Source organism: Haliotis rufescens, unplaced genomic scaffold, assembly GCF_023055435.1.
Source record: "Haliotis rufescens isolate VD_foot unplaced genomic scaffold, xgHalRufe1.0.p SCAF_35, whole genome shotgun sequence".
NCBI lineage: Eukaryota > Metazoa > Mollusca > Gastropoda > Lepetellida > Haliotidae > Haliotis > Haliotis rufescens.
The window spans coordinates 277668-291492 of NW_025964057.1; the positions used below are offsets into that span (position 1 = coordinate 277668).

The 13825-nt window shown below is 40.3% G+C and overlaps 1 long non-coding RNA gene across 1 annotated transcript; it reads right to left on the reverse strand.

The window, feature by feature from the left end:
* Positions 1-930: 930 nt before the first annotated feature.
* Positions 931-6641, reverse strand: LOC124127894. The gene is made up of 2 exons (XR_007217971.1): positions 6164-6641; positions 931-1303 (listed from the first exon to the last, which is right to left on the reverse strand). It is a non-coding gene; the product is annotated as an uncharacterized LOC124127894 (long non-coding RNA).
* Between the last annotated feature and the right edge of the window lie 7184 nt (positions 6642-13825).

The following is a 13825-nucleotide window of genomic DNA, read 5'->3' on the forward strand; positions in this document are numbered from 1 at the left end:
TGAGTAAAAATGTTCTTTAGCGTGACATTTCATGTTATTTACTTTGTTCCTCTGATTTTTAGAGCCGGTTGTACTCCTCCGACTATATCATGAGTATGTGTTTATGAATCACCATCAAACAGTGATGATACCAGGTGTTCGCTTGTGGAATGTGATTGTTACATTGCCGCATCACAACATGGGATCCAGACTGTCATATGGATTCGATCTCAAAGTCACCTCTTACGACAAGCACAGTCGCCTTTTATTGCAAGAATGGGTTGCTGAAGTCCTATTCTTCACGGGTCGTATGTTACTGTTTGTGTGGTTGGCGTGTTGAGGCACATTTCCAGTATTTCGGGAATAAGAGTAATCGTGTTCAGTTCTTTGCTTGTCTTGTGCGTTTGATATAGATGTGTTTTTGAGGTGAGGTGAAATGGGGTTTAACGTCGTGTCCAAGATATTTGCACTTATATAGCGACGTTTATGTGTGTGTGTGTGTGTGTGTGTGTGTGTGTGTGTGTGGCTGCTTGTACTAATCCGGACTGAGAAACCATGTCCGTGCTCGTGGGTTTAACATGAATATCCCACTCAGACACAGTACACTGACTCCGAGCCCTTCAGTCCTTGTTTTAGCCCCTTAATGCCGAGGGCCAGACAGGGTAACAAAAAGTACCATCTTTTAACGTCTTTTGGTATTACGCGGCCGGGGACGCTCTACCACTAGACCACGGAGGCGGTCTTGTGTTTTAGATTTGAGAGGCAGATGAGGATGTGGATGGTTGGAGTGATCAGTAGGTTCGACACCACCGACTTCCCCTTTTGAAATATCACACGTGAACCGACGTCCCGTTAAATAAAGATAGTTTCCTCGACATCACCATTGTCCGATGTGATTTCATCTCAACCCTTCTAAAATGCATTCTGTTTAAAAAATGGAAAAGCGATACATTTACAGGTTAGGATTTTATTTCTTAGTCTTTAGACGTCAACAGCCGTGTTTTGCGATAACAGACGCATTATCATCGCGTTCAGTCAGCCACGATGACAGTTGTTTTGTTGGCCACATACGTAGACGTCTGATGCAGTGCCGGTGTTACACACGCTGGCTTTGTAGGATGCCCGGACCTTTGTACCGGCCGGAAGTCCACCACACCCGTGGTCACACGCCCACTCCTTGACCTTCCGGTCACACTCCGTGCCACATGTGATGAGTTCCCGGGCTCTGCACGGACAGTGGACAAGACGCCGGCAGTGTTGGATGGAGCCAAAGTCTTTAAAGACTTGTCCGTAGTTGTGGTTGTTGACAGCCTTGCAGAAACAACTGAAACGAAACAACAGAAACAACTGAAACAACGAAACAACAGAAACAACGAAACAATGCAACAATAGAAACAACGAAACAATGCAACAACAGAAACAACGAAACAATGCAACAACAGAAACAATGAAACAATACAACAGAAACAACGAAACAATGCAACAGAAACAACGAAGCAACGAAACAATGCAACAGAAACAACGCAACAATGTAACAGAAACAACAAAACAATGCAACAGAAAAAAACGAAACAATAAAACAAGTAAACAAAAGAAACAAGGAAACAACAGCAACACCGAAACAATGCAGCAATAGAAACAATGCAACTACAGAAACAATGAAACAATACAACAGAAACAACGGAATAATGCAACAGAAACAACGAAACAACAGAAGCAACGAAACAATCCAACAGAAACAACGAAAAAATAAAACAAGTAAACAAAAGAAACAAGGAAACAACAGAAACAACGAACAACATGCGGTTGTGAGTGAATGTTGTTTTGCGCAATATCCCAGGTGGTCTTTTCACGAAGCTGTCTTAGCTTATCTTATCTTAACTTTCGACAGAAATTAAGTCAGGGTCGGAGTTTACCGAAGTTACTATGGTGGCCAAAAGACGGGATGTTGAAGAAAGCGATTCTACAATATGGGCCTGTTGTATCATCCCTGACCACAAAAACGAGTGGTTTCAACTTGAATTTACAAAACTCGAACAGCAGATGGTAGCAAACACCACTGATGAAAGATAACAATCATTCCATACAAAATGTTACGCGTTGCAGTCGTTGGCTCCCAAAACAACACACCTGTCTCGTATATTTCGGTTGAAACACCAGCAGGTTTTTACATGCTATCGCAATGACCGTGACCTTTGCTTGTCACGGGCAGTTAATTTATATAGAACGAGGGTGGTTTCCCATTAACTACGAATACAACGTATGAAATATATAGCGTCTAATGGAGTGAACACCTTGTCGATTATGTAAAGCGGGATCACATGCTGTTTGAAAATCATTCAGTCCATGAATGAATGTTCCACTGCGGATGATAAAAGAAAACGATTAAAGTTTAATCTTCTGCGTTCTTAAGATATATAAAGTCGGTTTACAATCTAGGTTGGTTGGTTCATCCCACATCCCTGCCCATATGATCGGGGGGCACGGGTGGCCAAGTCGTCTAAGGCGCCGCAACTCGCTGTGCAGAGTTGCCTCCCAGAAACCTATGATTGTGGGTTCGAATCCAGGTTCGCCCCGATTATGTTTCTAGGTTTGTCAGCACCATACCCGTGCTCGTGGGTTTCACAGAAGGGGTAAACGTCTCAGACCTGCATCACTTCGGGCTTCCCTCCCACATAAGCTGACACGCCGCGATATAGCTGGAATACTGTTAAAAGCGGCGTTAAACCAAATTCACTCACTCACTCACTCACTCACTCACTCCCAAATGATTGACTTTGCTGTCGGGGAGCGTTGCATAAACCACGTCTCAGCTGCGGGACATCCTTGGATGCGCCATTGTCACATGCTCAGGGTTCCCATCTCACACACAGCCAGCTAAAGGATGTTTGTTCAATATGTTTGATGCAATCTCTCTGGGTTTTTTTATAATTCCGATACAACGCATGTTGTCCTGGTAGGTAGTGTTAACCTAAAGGATATCCCACAGAATAACAATAAGAAGCACATACTGGGTATGTCTTATTTTCATTTCTCCAGGGAGAAGTTCACGGATGAAACTAGCATCAGTGAAATACAACTCGCGACCTTTCAAGATTTGTTTTACTTCATAGATGCCCAGAGGACATGCATAAACAACCATACTATGTGTTCCATAAAATCAGTATATTTATATATTGTTATGAATATTATATATATTTATACAGCAGTATATTTGATTCATGAAAATACAAGTTTGGGTCAAGTGATACTTGTACAAATATTTATGTTGACAAATTAGTTTTATAAATATCGGTTTTAGGGCCCGATATTCCAAGACACTAATGTACATATAATTGAGTAAGGGAATGGAATGAAGTGAGAAAATTGTCAAAATGTGTGCAAGATTAAACAGCTGTTTTAATATTTCAGGCACGCATATTAATCTCGATGTAATAGCAATGTAATAGTAACTACACACAATATGGATAATTGCTTTCAAAATGACAAAATATATTCATTGTAAAAATGATTTCGTTTTGATGTTTTAATTTGTATTCATTATCTTTTTTGTGTACACTGCATTATTTAAATTATCAAATAGTTCGACCATTCACATACGTATGTCATATATACTATATTTTTTGTCATCTATTTTAAAATTGAATTTGTAAAAATAAAATTTTGGCTAAGATCAAAGTGAATGCATTTTTGTGTGTATTTCGAAAAAGGTTATAATACAAGTTATAATAGGTAGATACATTAAACTTTTTTAGTATTTCACATTTTCGTATTTTTCTCTTTCATTTAATCTAGATATTATTTATAATTGTACTCTTAAAGCAATGATATTGCCTTCTTTCACAAGCGAATGGTAGTTTCCTTGTATGAAACATAGCCCACTTTACACTTCTTTAGCTTATAAACTCAACTATCAAGTGTCCGATAATTTAATGTTTCAATCTTTCTCATGACTTATATTCAAATCATTTACAACACCTCGGAAGTATAAGTGGTCTGGGTGATTTCAAAACGAAGCGGTTCTTGAATCGCATGGCAACCGAGTTACGAGTGATCGAAAATAGGTTTGTAGAATAGATTTTCTACCAATGAAAACATTTCAACGCTATTGACCAAATCTACGTGTACTTATTCCTGGGTAATAGTACGTTAGTATAATCTTATTAATTATTTAAAAATAATAATGATGTCCGATATTGAGCGATCACCATTATTTATTTATTTTCCTTTGAAACTTTCCGATGTCATTTCACCCCGAAGTTGTTTCTATCACTGAGGATTGGTTTGTTTGTTTGTTTTATTTAACACATTCTGGTGCTGCCATAGTACGATTAATGTAGAAAAGTAGTAAACTTACAATATCAGTAGGTTTACCGACAGCAGGGCGGTGCATTTATCTTTTGGATTTGCTGCAGAGATACTGTTGGAAAGACAATCGACTCAAGTTGCATGTTTTTCAATTTGGTTTCACTGTGCGCATAAATTAGAATGGTGTAACACATGTGATACAATGTATACGTTTTTGAAACCGCGACGTCCTTCCAGTTGGGCACAGCGGTATGCAAAGCCAGCTGACGGCCAGGCACCATGAGTGTTAGGAAGTGCGCTCCTATCGCCCTAACTCCGTTGACAAATTATTTCAGACATATTGCAAGTTGCAGATGTGTTTCTGATACAAATGGAGAGAACATTGCAAAATGGGCGACCCCATATAGTGATCGCAACGTTACTACATATTGCACCGTGGTTTTATGCAGCGCTCACCTGACAGTAAATTCGGTGTTGCAAGCGTTTATGTATATGTGTCTGTGTGTGTGCGCGCGTGTGTCAATGTGTGTGCGTGTCTGCGTGTGTGTCCGTGTGTCTGTCTTTCTGTGTGTGCCCGTGTGTGTGTGCGCGTGTATGTGTCTGTCTGTCTGTGTGCGTGCGCGTGTGGGTGTCTGTGTGTGTCGTAAATTGGTCGAAGTTAATTTTGAGAGGGAAGTGTCTGGTGAAATGTAGCTGGCCAACGACGGAACGATCCAAAAGGGGGAATACTAAACGAGCTCCCGTGTAATATCAATTTTATGAAACTAGTGAATAGTTCTGGTATCCGACGAGAGACAATACACTATGACGTAGTTTTTGGAATTTTTTGGCAAGACCCACCGGCGAAACAATGCCATATGACGTCAGCCTAGCAACCTATAGCTATTGACCTATTCTACCCCAGATCTTCACGGGTCATAAGCACGCGCTGTATTATTACACAATGTGTTAAAATGGTTATCTCTTCACTGCCAATTCATGAAAGATAGCAACGCGATAAATCGCAAAGGACAATGAAGAACGAAGCGTGGTTGATATGTTTTAAACCATTGTTCTATCATGACGTCATTTCTAGAGATTAGAACATACGCTCGCAACTTGATGACGTCGTAAATTGGTCGAAGTTAATTTTGAGAGGGAAGTGTCTGGTGAAATGTAGCTGGCAATGACGGAACGATCCAAAAGGGGGATGCGCTAAATTTAACACTTGAAACCTCAGTGTTCGGAATAGCCCGATAAGAGAGTTCGGAATAACCCGATAAGAGTGTTCGGAATAACCCGACACGGGTCGTAGGCGGAGCTGACAAGAGCAAAATATGTATAAAGTTGACGATGATAAATACCTATCTCCAACAGGTTTGCTGCACGACATTTACTCTTCCTTGCCTGTGAATATGATTCACAATTGAAAGGTTCCTTGTATGTATTAATTATTGTTTCATGTTATGAAACATAGCACAAATTAGGCGGAATACAGTGGCAGCTGTTCGGTAATGCCCGACACAGCTCTGGAAATTCTGTATATATACTAAATATATATATATATTTAGTATATATCATATAAAAAGTTAATGTTTGACAAATCGTAGCCGGATTACACACTACTGATCCCAAAAACGTCAACTTTGAAATCTCCCATCGTACCCCTATCGTCCTTCAAGATCGTTGGCAGTCTACTGCATGTCATGCTTCACTACCGGTTGTAATGTGTTCCCACTCTGTTCATTATTATCATTCAACTATAACTAGTAACTATTATCTCTTACAAATATATATTACAACATATCTCATAAGGCTGTAAGGTGAATTAGCACGATACAACTAATTATACATCGTCAACAAGTTGTACCGTGTGAATGCCCCTGAAGAAACTTACTTCTTTGTATCGTGGACGCTTCTGATGAACCAGCTGTGGGTTGAAGAGAGAACAGTCACAAAAAGGACCAGGGTTCCTAGCGCGCGGCTGCCATGATGTCCAGTGCCGAGCGCTCGCTATGTCATGCTCCGAACACAAATGGGTTTTAGTATGATCTGAATGCTTGGGTTTGACACCAGCACATAATTCATTTTCACACCTGTCCTATATTGCTGATTTGGTCTTTTATGTTGCAAGTAAATGGACTTCATACATACTGGTAAAGGGTAAATGGGTTTCACAGATATACAGGCCTTATCAGTTGTGATTAATGGGTTTGTCGCCGTTGCTGAAAGCCATGAACTGGGCAGGCGAGAATACATACTAGCGGCGACATGTGTTTGACGCCCGACAAGGATGTGGTGGTTTATTGGTTCTATTTATCATTGTCTGTATGTAATTGCCGATTGATAAACGGTAAATATCCATCATTTCATAGCCCCGAACCCACGAATATCGGAAAACATTTGCTGATTGTTGAACAACTGGACGCACTAATAAAATAATATAGGAAACATTGCCTTTTGCTAAACACCTAGACGTGGATATTGCATGCTATTGGAAACTTGCTGATGTTTGAACAACTAGACGCACTGATAACACTATATAGAAAATATGCTGAGTTTTGAACAACTAGACATACTTATAACACAATATAGGAAACATCGCTGATTGCTGAACAACTAGACGTATTTATAACACTATGTAGGAAACATTGCTGAATGCTGAACAACTAGACGTATTTATAACACTATGTAGGAAACATCGCTGATTGCTGAACAACTAGACGTATTTATAACACTATGTAGGAAACATTGCTGAATGCTGAACAACAAGCCGTACTTGTAACACAATATAGGAAACATCGCTGATTGCCAAAATTCAAGAATAACAAGAATATATAAATAGATAAAGGATCACCTTGTCTACATCCTCATGTTACTTTTAAAAAGATCTGAAGCAACACCTTTTACTAAAACACTAGATTTTATAGCGTGATAGAAGGTTGTTATCCAGGGCATAACTTAAGGTCCAAAGTTAAAAAAGTCTACGCTTCTTGAATGAAATCCCAATCCACTAATAACAATCCTGGGATTTCCGTACTATCGTAAATTAATCTAGTTCATTTTCTTTTGAATTAAATTTGCTATCAAAGGAGACATTTAATAGTAAAACTGGTCCTCTCACATACAGCCCATCAAGTTGCGAGCGCATGTTCGAATCCTCAGAAATGACGTCATGATAGAAATATGTTTTATCGTGAAATAAACCACGCTTCGTTCTTCATTGTTCTTTGCGATTTATCGCGTAGCTATCTTATATAACTTGATAACGTCCTCATATTGCTTGACGTCGGGCCATTATCACGCCCGTTGTTAGTTGACGTCATATGACGTTCAATAGTGACATCATCTGGTTTGTTCCTTGACGTTTCCATATTTGTCAGTGACATTCGTTGTGTGTTGATTGCAGTAAATGTTTCAAAACCGATATTGTTGTTAATTTTATTTGATAACAAATGCTATCCATTTGAGCTATAATCACAGTAACGCTATTTTTCAGGGCATTATCATTTGCAGAAGCCCTTGGTCTCTCCAACTGTCTTCCTTCGTCAAATGATAATGCCCAGCGTTACCTTTATATTATTGCCCCAAGTTCCTAGAAAGAAATATCGCTAATACATGTATGAGTGTTCCTGCTTTCTTTACCTGATGAAATACTCCAAACACGTAGCCCCACTGAACACGCATAATGCATGTGAATCGCACCCTTCGACAACAATTGTACACAGATGCCTTAAATAGTTCGATACTAACAAATAAAATGTTAAAAATAAAATGCCTCCCTTCTCCCATGTTTTTAAAAAATCAGTTAAACTGATTTTATTAATTTATTTCGGCCTTAGCATCGACATGTTAGGCAAGCTTATACTGGAAATGTACCCCAATACACAGCCTGAGGGACCGGCTAAACACCACTTTGAACAGTATTTATATTTCAGTTATATCCCGGCTTGTCAGTTTAAAATGGGACGAAACCCACCATCATAGGTTTCTGGCACGTCCAAGGGACGCACCTCTACACAGCGAACTACGACGCTTCAGACGATTGAGCCACACAATGACAGTGTAGGTAATTGGCAGGAAAACGCTAGATCGCGAGATCGCGACATTATTCAGGTGTCGCGATCTCGCGTTGTCGTGTTTTTGAAAATATTTACATATAACGGTATGGGCAATTGACACAAAAGCACGAGAACGCGAGATCGCGACATTGGTCAAGTGTCGCGATCTCGCGTTCTCGTGCTTTAGTGCTAATTGCCTATACAGTTATATGTGACTATGTTCAAGAACGCAAGAAAGCGAGGTCGCGACACTTGACCAAAAGGTCGAGATTGCGAGATTGCGAGATTTTGCATCATGTCTAAATGTCGCATTCTCGCGATGCCGACTTTTGACAAAAAGTGCTATGTACCAAAAACACGAGAATGCGAGATCGCGAGAATGTCCCTTTCAGTATTCCATAGCTAACAGAGTAACAGGTCTTCGAAACTGGGATTCGAACCCACGATCAGCGGACCCATGCACGACTAAGGAAATGCAACTCTACACGCTGAATTCAGAAGCGACTTGGCCACCCGTGTGCCCTGTGGTATCGTTGAGCTTGGACAATATATGTTCTGAAAGTTATATTTTCCGGATACACTCTGTCGCTATGTAGTGTTTCCTAATTCATATATCCATACTATCATCAACATATTGTTATGCAAATAATCACAATGTACACTTTATCATACGTTGATGTCCTTTGTCAATACATTGAAAAATGATAAAACATTGTGTTATTTTATGTCAGTAGTTTGACTTCCGTTTGACCTGTAGGCGCATAAAAGGAACACCAAGCTACGCTAATCTGATGTAACAAGTTTTTTGCTGTGTACAAGATTGATCAATACGTGCCGTTCTAATTTCCGCGGGGGGCACGGGTGGCCCAGTCGTCTCAGGCGATGTGCAGAGTTGCGTCCCTTGGGCACGCCAGAAACCTATGATTGTTGGTTCGAATCCCGGTTCGCCCCGATTATGTTTCTAGGTTTGTCAGCACCATACCCGTGCTCGTGGGTTTCACCGAAGTGGTAAACGTCCGAGACCTGCATCACTTCGGGCTTTCCTCCCACATTAAGCTGACACGCCGCGATATAACTGGAATACTGTTAAAAGCGGCGTTAAACCAAACTCACTCACTCACTGTTAGGTGTTAGGTAAACTAACTGACATGTCTGGGTGTTCTGTATACGATTATGGGAATAGATAATAATTAATGTCATTTTATAGCGTTGCCTTCTGATACATGCCCTGGAACTACAGATGAAGGTTTAACATCCAACTCCAATCTACATAAATGAAATATACTTGCATATGATATACATAGATATCAGATAAATATAAACCAGGCGATACGAAGACAATTACTGGTGTAATTATCAACTGGAGAAACTCTGTCACGTGTCATGGATGATACAGACACAGTATAAAAAACAGGCGGATAACCCGTGTGTTAGCCCAGGCAAGGTCTGAATGCTTTGAGGTGAGCTTTTCCAAATACCCTTTCACAGGAACCGTCTTTTGGCCTACTATTCATGGCAGTGGTAGGAAAGAGCAAACTACATGGAACCTCTCAGAAACATAAATTGAATATTATGTTGGTCTTATCTTCCTGGTTGATTCCTATAACTATAACCCACCATGTGGCCTTTTCTATAACTAATCTATAGCTTTCTTTAAATCAAAACGCATTGTTATTGTTTCCCAAGTTGAATGCTATTTTGTTCCTCATTCCTTCTCGTAGGCCTAGGTTTGTACAGCAGTAGTAGGTTCTCTCTTTCAACTGCTCTCGGAGTGGTGCGGTGTATTAGCCTTGGGAAGTTCAAACGGCATTCAGGTGAACTTTTGAGAATACCCATACACATAAATTGTATATTATGTGGCTTTATGATTGTAACCCGCCTTGTAACTAAGATTTTTGAAATTCAAAAAGCACTGTTATTGTCGGAGTCCAGGAAAGGGCAAACTGTATTCAGGTGAACTTTTTAAAATACCCATGCACATAAGTTGTATATTATGTTGGCCTCATCTTCTTGATTCTTGTAACTACTCTGAAGATTTTTGAAAAACAAAAAGCACTTTTATTGTTCTTAAAGATTCCGGATAGAGCAGTTCTTATTCAAAGGCAAACAGTTTCAAAGGAAGCACATGCTTTGATAACTAATCCTTTTGACATCGCTCAGACGACTTACTTGACACATTTCACTCGCTGTGTTTTTTAATCCTCCATTCAAGCAGACAAGCTAATATTAATCCCTAAACCAGGCGATACGAAGACAATTACTGGTGTAATTATCAACTGGAGAAACTCTGTCACGTGTCATGGATGATACAGACACAGTATAAAAAAACAGGCGGATAACCCACTTTACATCCGCCCATGTGCCAGAAATGTGGGCCGGTCAGGCATGAAACCCCAGAGTGCACATGGGCGGCCTACTGTATACAGTGTGATGCCGAAGGTCATACAGCCACACAAAATACTTGCCCAATTAAACAACAACACATCCTCCGGCTAAACAAACACATCAAACAGGAACACCTACCCAAACCGGCCAGACTATTACAAACATACAATAGCCTTCCAGATTATGAAGAAAGTTCAGACACATCATCCTCCACATCACTACCCCACCCAGACCCGGTCCACCCAGTCCAAACGTAAACAACTCTTTACCACTCCAGTCCCAACCCCCCAGGCCCTCCTCTAGTAGTAAACACTGTCCCACCCCACACAGACAACTCAACTCAAGCATGCCCCCCTCCAGCAGTACCCCCACCCACAACACACATGACCCTACCCAAGGCCACCACCCCCCTGCTTCCTACCCCTACCCACCCCCCGACTATGCTGCACCCCCCCGTCCATCCTACCCCCCCCCCCCCCCAATCCATCTCCCAACCCAACCAGACCCCCCTTCACACACTCTTCAGATCTGCCATACCAATCCTAGCCACCCAACTACAAATCCAATCCAAAACACACAAAGCCAAAGCACATTTATCTAAAAAAACACTACTTGCTCAGAAAATACAATCACTCAGGTCAACTACACCCAAACCAATCACTCCACAAAAACTACATTCCAATACAAACAAGATCATAGAATTCCTGTCAGCAGCTCTCCTTATCAAAAACCCCACCCCCAAAAAAAATCCACAACTTAGCCTTGGTGTCTAACCTATACCAAAAACCATATCAACACTTCCAAACTGCCATAAAAGCTCTCAAATAATAAGCTAAATCAATCCCAAACCCCTCTTCCAAACCATGCATTTGGCCTTAACATCCCCACAAATCTATAAAACAGAACATGGTGTTATTGCAGTGGAACTGTAATGGTCTCAACACTAATGGGCATGAACTTAAGGCCCTCATCGCCCTAAACAAAATTGCCCCATATGTAATAGCAGTACAAGAAACAAAACTATCTCCCAAAAAAGCCTTCAAATTGCCAGGCTATACTTTCATTCGGCAAGATAGGGCCAGACTTCCCAACAAACCAGGCCCCCCTCATGGAGGACTAGGCCTGTTTATCAAAAACACCATCCAGTACGAAGAATTATCCATCCCCACTCCTAATCTAGAAGTGCTGGCGGCTAACATCACTATCAATGACACTAAAATAACTGAAATTAACTGTTACCACACCAAAACCAAACCGTTTAACCCTGAAGATTTAGAAACTCTTTCCAATTTCATAGGCCCAAACACCCTCATTCTAGGAGACTTTAATGCACACCACCCACTGTGGGGCACTAAAAATTATCAGGATAAATTTGGAAAATACATGTTAGAATGGTTAGACACCAAAAATTTCATATGCTTAAACGACAATAGAGCCACTAGATTCCCTACCAGCCATCTACAATCTCCCACTGCAGTGGATTTATCCATTACCACCCCCCAACTCTTCCAAAAACTCACATGGGACCCCCACAATGACACTTGGGGTAGTGATCATTTCCCCATAAAAATCTCTATTAACATCCTCCCCGACAAGTCTCCATCTGACCCCAACCCCACTTCTGACTGCTCTAAACAAACTAAATTCAACTTTACTAAAGCTGACTGGCAGGAGTTCACCACATTACGCAACAAAATTGACACACATAACATACACAGTGCTGACATCGACATCTTCAATACAAACCTCAGCAATACTCTATACAACATATCCATTAAATGCATTCCTACAACCAAAATAAATCCCACACATAATACAGTACCATGGTGGAGCCCTGAAATAATACAATCTAGAAAAATTAGGAAAAAAGCTCTCAATAAGGCGAAACATGATCGAACTAAACTCCATTTGGCCCATAAACAAAGAAATCTTACTAAAGAACTAATCATGGAAGCCAAAAGAAACCATTGGCAAACCTTTACATCAACCTTGAGGATGGGCAAACAAAATTCAAAAATTCTGTGGAACAAACTTAAAGCAATAAAAGGCAATGCCAAATCTTTCAACTCGCCCAACTTTCCCCTACTTAAAACAGACAAAGAAAAGGCTAATGCCATAGCTGCCCATCTCTCGGCCGTAAGCAGCTCCGCCAACCACTCCAAACACATACAAGACACTATAAACACTCAACCTGCATTTCAAAACAGATCACCACTCTCACACCTTGCCATAAATAAACTCATCAACATCCACGAACTTCAAAACGCTTTAAAAAACAAAAACACAGCCCCAGCCACTGGATTAGACAACATACGTTATAAAATTCTCAATCATGCCCCCATCAAAATTCAAAAACTAATACTTCAACTATACAATCAAATTTGGACTTCTGGCTACCTCCCCAAAACATGGAAAAATGCATTAGTGGTGCCAATTCTAAAACCTAGGGAAATCCCCAAATGACCCTGATTCTTATCGCCCCATCTCTCTCAGATCTCACCTATGTAAAATCATGGAAACAGTAATAAACAACAGACTAAAGCATAAAATACAAAACAATAGCCTTATAAAAGAGGACCAGAGTGGCTTTACAGCAAACAGACAGACCCTAGATCATATTTTAAATTTGGAACATGATGTTAGGACAGCCCAAGCACAAAAACAATACACTGTGGCCATTTTTATAGACTTTTCTAAAGTGTTTGATATGGTTTGGCAACAAGGCCTAATTCAAAAATTAATAGATTAATTGATTAATTGATGGAAGAATTCTAAATTTCATTCATTCTTTCTTAAATAACAGAAACATAACAGTAAAGTCAAGCAACACCCTATCAGACCCTCACATTCTTGAAAACGGCACCCCCCAGGGAAGCATCCTGTCCCCCACCCTATTTAATCTAATGATTGACGACATATTCCCATCTACCCCAAAAAATACTACCACAGCAAAATTCGCTGATGATATATCATTTTGGTCGCCATCAACATCCATAAAACAAATTGAAAAAAAAATCAAGCTAGAAAACTGGGCTTCCCAATGGGGGTTCAAAATTAACACCAAAAAAACCATCGGCATTGTTTTCAAAAAACCCTTTATGCCAAATTTAACA